Raw genomic sequence first — 7,177 nt, forward strand, 5'->3', positions numbered from 1 at the left:
TTATCAAACTTCCAGTGAGCTTTTTCACAAAAATAGAAGCAAACAATTTCTAAAATTTGTATGGGAATATTAAACACTTGAATAGCCAAATAAATCTTGAATAAGAAGAACAAAGCTGGGGCACCATAATTCATGATTGGAAATTATATTACAAAGCTATAGTAATCAAAATAGGATGGTACTATCATAAAAACAGACTCATAGACCGACGGAACAAAACAGAGATCCCAGAAATAAACTCACCCATATACAGTCAACTATTCTTGGACAAGGGTACTCAGAATACACTATGGGAAAAGATAGCCTCTTTTAGAAATGATGTTGGTAAAACTGGCTATCAAGGTACAAAAGAATTAAATCGAATACTTATCTTACATAAGAGTTGAGTTGAAGACTTAAATGTAAGACTTGAAACCATGAAAATTCTAAATGAAAACACTTTGAGATAAGGCTTTTTTTTACATTAGTCTTCACAGTGAATTTCTGGATATGAAGTAAAATCACAGGCAACACAAACAAAAATAAATAAATAAATGAGACTACTTCAAACTAAAAAGTCTCTGCACTGCAAAAACAAATAAATAAGTAGTAAATAAATAAATAAAACAACTATCTAAAAAATGAAAATGGAACCTATGGAATGGAAGAAAATATTTACAAGCCATATATCTGAAAAGAGATTAACATCCAAAATATATAAGGAACTCATAAAAATCAATAACATAAAAACAAATAACCTGATTACTAAATGGGCAAATTACCTAAATAGACATTTTTCCATGAAAGACATGCCAATGGACAACAGATATATACAACAGAACTCAATATCACTAATAATCAGGAAATTTCAAACCAAAACCATAGTGAAATATCACTTCACACATCTTAAAATGGGAATTATCAAAAAGACAAAAGAAAGCAAGTGTTGGCAAAGGTGTGAAAAAAAAGAAACCCTAGTTTACTATTATGGAAATATACATTAGCTATTATGTAAAACAGTGTGGAGAGTTCTCAAAATAACAAAGATAGAACTGCCATGTAATTCAGCAATTCCACTTCTCTGTGTGTGTGTGTCTGTGTGTGTATAAAATCTGGAATATACATATACATCATAATAATAATTATATAAATAGTCTGAAGAGATATATATATGATCTGAATCTCAAGGAGATGTCTACAATTCCATGTTTATTGCAACATTATTCACAAAAGTCTTGATATAAAACCAAACTAAGGGTCATTGATGAATGAATGAAAAGTTGTATATATATATGAATATTATTCAGCCAGATAAAAGAGAATTCTACAATTTGCAGCAGCATAGATAAACCTGGAGAGTATTGGACCACGTGAATCAAGACAGACATGCACACAAAAATATTGTATGATCTCACTTACATGTGGAATTTCAACTCAGATTCAGAGAGTAGAATGATGGTTGCCAGTGGCTGAAAGGTAGGGCAAAGAGGGACATGTTGGTCAAAGTATGTAAACTTCCAGCATCAGGTGAATAAGTTCTGATGGTCTTATATACAGCGTGGTGAAATATACTTAAAAAAATATTTTATTGTGTACTTAAAATTTGGGAAGAAAGATTTTAAGCATTCTCACCCCAGAAAAGTAGTGACTATGCTAGCTCAAAAGATGTGTTAATTAACACTATTTTTAAATTATTTCACAAGATATATGTATATCAAATCACTGCATTGTATACCTTAAATATATAAAATTTTTACTTTGTCAATTGTAACTTAATAAAGCTAAAAGAAAGAAAAAGAAAGGATGGGATCTTCACCCAGGAATCCACTGGAATGTCCAGAGTCCCTTACCCTCATCTCCGCCCAGAAAGTGATTTACAGAATCCACTAGCCCTCTGAACTTCTGAAGCCCCTCACTCCCACCCCTGCCCCTCACCCTCACTCCCAAGGTGGTTATAGGGGTATAAAAGGTCTTGACACCCTCCTTTCAGGGCCACGGGTTGGAGACATGTGAGTCCTCCGTGGCCACCAGCAATAAAGACCCTGAAATTTGGCATACTTTTGTCTTGGTGTTGACTTTCTATGCTACGGCCAGTACAACATTTTGGAGGTCCCACCAAGATTTATCCTCGTCCATCACCAGACAAAAGCCGTCTCAGAGTCTTGTCCAGGCAGCCGCTCCCACCTCGGGGACCTCTAGGGGAGGCGCCCCCTGAGATGTTCCAGGGCCCCAGAGTTCCAGCCCCATGGAGGATGAGTGACTACACGACCGACATTCACCTGAAATTCCTCAGGGTCCCGGGAACCTCTGGATTCTGAAGTTGAAAATCCTCTACATGATAAAATCCTATTGAAAATCTAGATTGGGAGAAGAGATCCAAGATGGCCGGTTAGGAGGAGCTCGGGATTGCAGGTCTGAGTGAAAGTGCAGAGGGTGAGTGGACGCCGCATTTCCAGACTGATTTTTACTGCCCGCAGACCAGGAGATTCACAGGCGGAGGAGCCCCACGGGTCGCCAGCGCCGCTGTTTTGGCCTGCGTGGCTGTTTGGCCTGTGCCCTGGCGCAGCAGTTCCCAATGCAGAGTGAGCAAGACTGAGTCCCCTCTTAGCCAGCAAGGGGAGCTGAAACGGGGAGCCAGGCCAGGAGATTCCCAGGTAAAAAAGTGCCACGAATCTCAGAGCCACGGTTTGTGCGGAGCAAACGAGACGGTGTCTCCTCTTAGCCAGCAAGGGGAGCTGAAACAGGGAGCCAGGCCAGGAGATTCCCGGGCAAAAAAGCGCCATGAATCTCAGAGCCGCGGTTTCAGCCGATGCAGCGGCTCCCAGGGCAGAGTAAACAAGACGGTGTCCCCTCTTAGCCAGCAAGGGGAGCTGAAGCAGGGAGCCAAGCCAGGAGATTCCTGGGCAAAAAAGCGCCACGAATCTCAGAGCCACGGTGTCAGCCGATGCAGTGGGTTGCCGCACGGGAAATCACACAGGTCCCGGTGCCTATTCAACAGGCGACCAGGTCACCTGTTAGAGAGCCGACCATTCAACTAAAAAACAAAAGGCTCTGAGGCAGGGAACCAGGTGACCAGGCCCGGCTGGTCCCACCCACACAAAAACAAAAAAACAGCAATTGGAAATGCTCTGGGTTGAGACTTTCACGGCAAACACAACTGAACCCGGGATGGTCCAGCTCTGTGGAGGAGGGGCGTCTGCCATTACGGAGGCACCCTGCAGTTCCTGAGGCAATCTGTCATCACCAAGGCAACCTGCCACTACAGAGAATGCGTCACTACCGAGGCAGGCCAACATAGCGGAAGCAGTTCTAACTACACCCATATAAACAGGACTGCAGGGAAGTTCACACGGAAGCTGGGCAGAGCCCACAGAAGCTCAGCGAAGCCTCTGCAGGCTGAGTGTGACTAGGCTGCCACCTTTGGGCAGGGAAAATGGCAGCGGCACAGCGAAAACGCATAAAGCCCTAACTCCCTGTGACAGAACACCTGGGGGGAAGAAAAGGGGGTTTATGAGTTCTGCTGCTGCAGACTTAAACTTACCAAAATCAGAAAGTCAGCAAATACAAAGTCGACAGGTGGATAAATCCACAAAGATGGGAAGAAACCAGCACAAAAATGATGAAAACACCAGAAAACAGAACACCTCTCCTCCTACAAGGGATCGCAACTCCTCACCAACAAGGGAACAAGACTGGACGGAGAATGAGTGTGATGAAATGACAGAATCAGCTTCCAGAAAGTGGATAATAAGAAACTTCCATGAGCTAAAAGAACATGTTCTACACCAATGCAAAGAAACTAAGAACCTTGAAAAAAGACTTGACGAAATGCTAACGAGAATGGACAACTTAGAGAGGAATATGAGTAAATTGATGGAGATGAAAAACACAACACGAGAACTTCACGAAGCATGCACAAGTTTCAACAGCTGAATTGACTAAGCAGAAGAAAGGATATCAGAGGTCGAAGATCAACTCAATGAAATAAAACGAGAAGGGAAGATTAGAGAAAACAGGGTAAAAAGGAATGAACAGAGTCAACAAGAAATATGGGACTATGTGAAAAGACCTAATCTACGTTTGATAGGTGTACCTGAATGTGACAAAGAGAATGCATCCAAGCTGGAAAATACTCTTCAGGATATTATCCAGGAAAACTTCCCCAACCTAGCAAGGCAGGCCGATATTCAAGTCCAGGAAATACAGAGAACACTACAAAGATATTCCACTAGAAGAGCAACCCCAAGGCACATAATCATCAGATTCACCAGGTTGAAATGAAGGAGAAAATGCTAAGGGCAGCCAGAGAGAAAAGTTGGGTTACCCACAAAGGGAAGCCCATCAGACTCACAGCAGATCTCTCAGCAGAAACCCTACGAGCCAGAAGAGAGGGGGGGCCGATATTCAACATCCTTAAAGAAAAGAACTTTCAACCCAGAATTTCATATCCAGCCAAACTAAGCTTCATAAGTGAAGGAAAAATAAAATCCTTTGTGAACAGGCAAGTACTCAGAGACTTCATCACCACCAGACTGGCTTTACAAGAGCTCCTGAAGGAGGCACTACACATAGAAAAGAACAACCAGTACCATCCACTCCAAAAACACATGAAATGATAAAGAGCATCAACACAATGAAGAATCTGCATCAACCAACAGGCAAAACAACCGGCTAGCATCAAAATGACAGGATCAAATTCACACATAACAATATTAACCCTAAACGTAAATGGACTAAATGCCCCAATCAAAAGACACAGACTGGCAAATTGGATAAAAAGCCAAAACCCATCAGTGTGCTGTATCCAGGAAACCCATCTCACATGCAAGGATACACAAAGCCTCAAAATAAAGGGATGGAGGAAGATTTACCAAGCAAATGGAGAGCAAAAAAAAGCAGGCGTTGCAATTCTCATCTCTGATAAAATAGACTTTAAAGCAACAAAGGTCAAAAGAGACAAAGAAGGACATTACATAATGGTAAAAGGATCAATGCAACAAGAAGAGCTAAGGATCCTAAATATATATGCACCTAATACAGGAGGACCCAGATACATAAGGCAAGTTCTTAAAGACTTACAAAGAGACTTAGACTCCCACACAATAATAGTGGGAGACTTTAACACACCATTGTCAATATTAGACACATCAACAAGACAGAAAATTAACAAGGATATCTACGACTTGAACTCAGACCTGGACCAAGCAAACCTAATAGACATTTACAGAACTCTCCACCCCAAATCCACAGAATATACATTCTTCTCAGCACCACATCACACCTACTCTAAAATTGACCACATAATTGGAAGTAAATCACTCCTCAGCAAATGCAAAAGAACGGAAACCATAACAAACAGTCTCTCAGACCACAGTGCAATCAAGTTAGAATTCAGAATTCAGAAACCAACCCAGAACCACACAGCTTCATGGAAAATGAACAACTTTCTCCTGAATGTTGACTGGATAAACAATGAAATGAAGGCAGAAATAAAGATGTTCTTCGAAACCAACGAGAATGAAGACACCACATACCAGAATCTCTGGGACACATTTAAAGCAGTCTCTAGAGGAAAATATATAGCAATAAATGCCCACATGAGAAGAAAGGAGAGATCTAAAATTGACACCCTATCATCAAAATTGAAAGAGCTAGAGGAGCAAGATCAAAAAAACTCAAAACCTAGCAGAAGACAAGAAATAACTAAGATCAAAGCAGAATTGAAGGAGATAGAGACATGAAAAACCCTTCAAAAAATCAATAAATCCAGGAGCTGGTTTTTTGAAAAGATCAACAAAATAGACCACTAGCCAGATTAATAAAAAAGAAAAGGGAGAATAACCAAATAGATGCAGTAAAAAATGATAAAGGGGATATCACCACAGATTCCACAGAAATCCAAACCATCATCAGAGATTATTACAAACAACTCTATGCACATAAACTAGAAAACCTGGAAGAAATGGATAAATTCCTGGACAGTTGCCTCCTCCCAAGCCTAAACCAGGAAGAAGTTGAAACCCTGAATAGACCAATAACAAGGTCTGAAGTCGAGGCAGCAATTAAGAGCCTACCACCCAAAAAAAGCCCAGGTCCAGATGGGATCACAGCCGAATTCTACCAGACATACAAAGAGGAACTGGTACCATTCCTTCTGAAACTATTCCAAAATGAGACCAACAACATCCTGATACCAAAACCTGGCAGAGACTCAACAAGAAAAGAAAACTACAGGCCAATATCCATGATGAACATAGATGCAAAAATCTTCAATAAAATACTGGCAAACCGAATACAACAGCACATCAAAAAGCTTATCCACCATGATCAAGTAGGATTCAACCCGAGGATGCAAGGCTGGTTCAATATACACAAGTCTATAAATGTATTTCACCACATAAACAGAACCAAAGACAAAAACCACATGATTATCTCAATTGATGCAGAGAAGGCCTTTGACAAAATTCAACAGCCCTTTATGCTAAAAACCCTCAATAAACTAGGTATCGACAGAACGTATCTCAAAATAATAAAAGCTATTTACGACAAACCAACAGCCTATATCATATTGAATGGGCAAAAACTGGAAGCATTCCCTTTGAAATCTGGCACTAGACAAAGATGCCCTCTCTCACCACTCCTATTCAATATAGTACTGGAAGTTCTAGCCAGAGCAATCAGGCAAGAAAAAGAAATAAAGGGTATTCAATTAGGAAATGAGGAAGTCAAATTGTCTCTATTTGCAGACGACATGATTGTATATCTAGAAGACCCCATTGTCTCAGCCCAAAATCTCCTGAAACTGAGAAGCAACTTCAGCAAAGTCTCGGGATACAAAATCAATGTGCAGAAATCACAAGCATTCCTATACACCAATAACAGACTTAAAGACAGCCAAATCAAGAACGAACTGCCATTCACAATTGCTACAAAGAGAATAAAATACCTAGGAATACAACTAACAAGGAACGTAAAGGACCTCTTCAAGGAGAACTACAAACCACTGCTCAATGAAATAAGAGAGGATGCAAACAGATGGAGAAACATTCCATGTTCATGGTTAGGAAGACTCAATATTGTGAAAATGGCCATACTGTCCAAAGTGATTTACAGATTCAACACTATCCCCACCAAGCTCCCAATGACCTTCTTCACAGAACTGGAAAAAACCACCTTAAACTTCATATGGAACCAAAAG

The sequence above is a fragment of the Aotus nancymaae genome, unplaced genomic scaffold (genome assembly GCF_030222135.1).
Source record: "Aotus nancymaae isolate 86718 unplaced genomic scaffold, 86718_ANA_hifiasm-v0.15.2.pri h1tg000004l, whole genome shotgun sequence".
NCBI lineage: Eukaryota > Metazoa > Chordata > Mammalia > Primates > Aotidae > Aotus > Aotus nancymaae.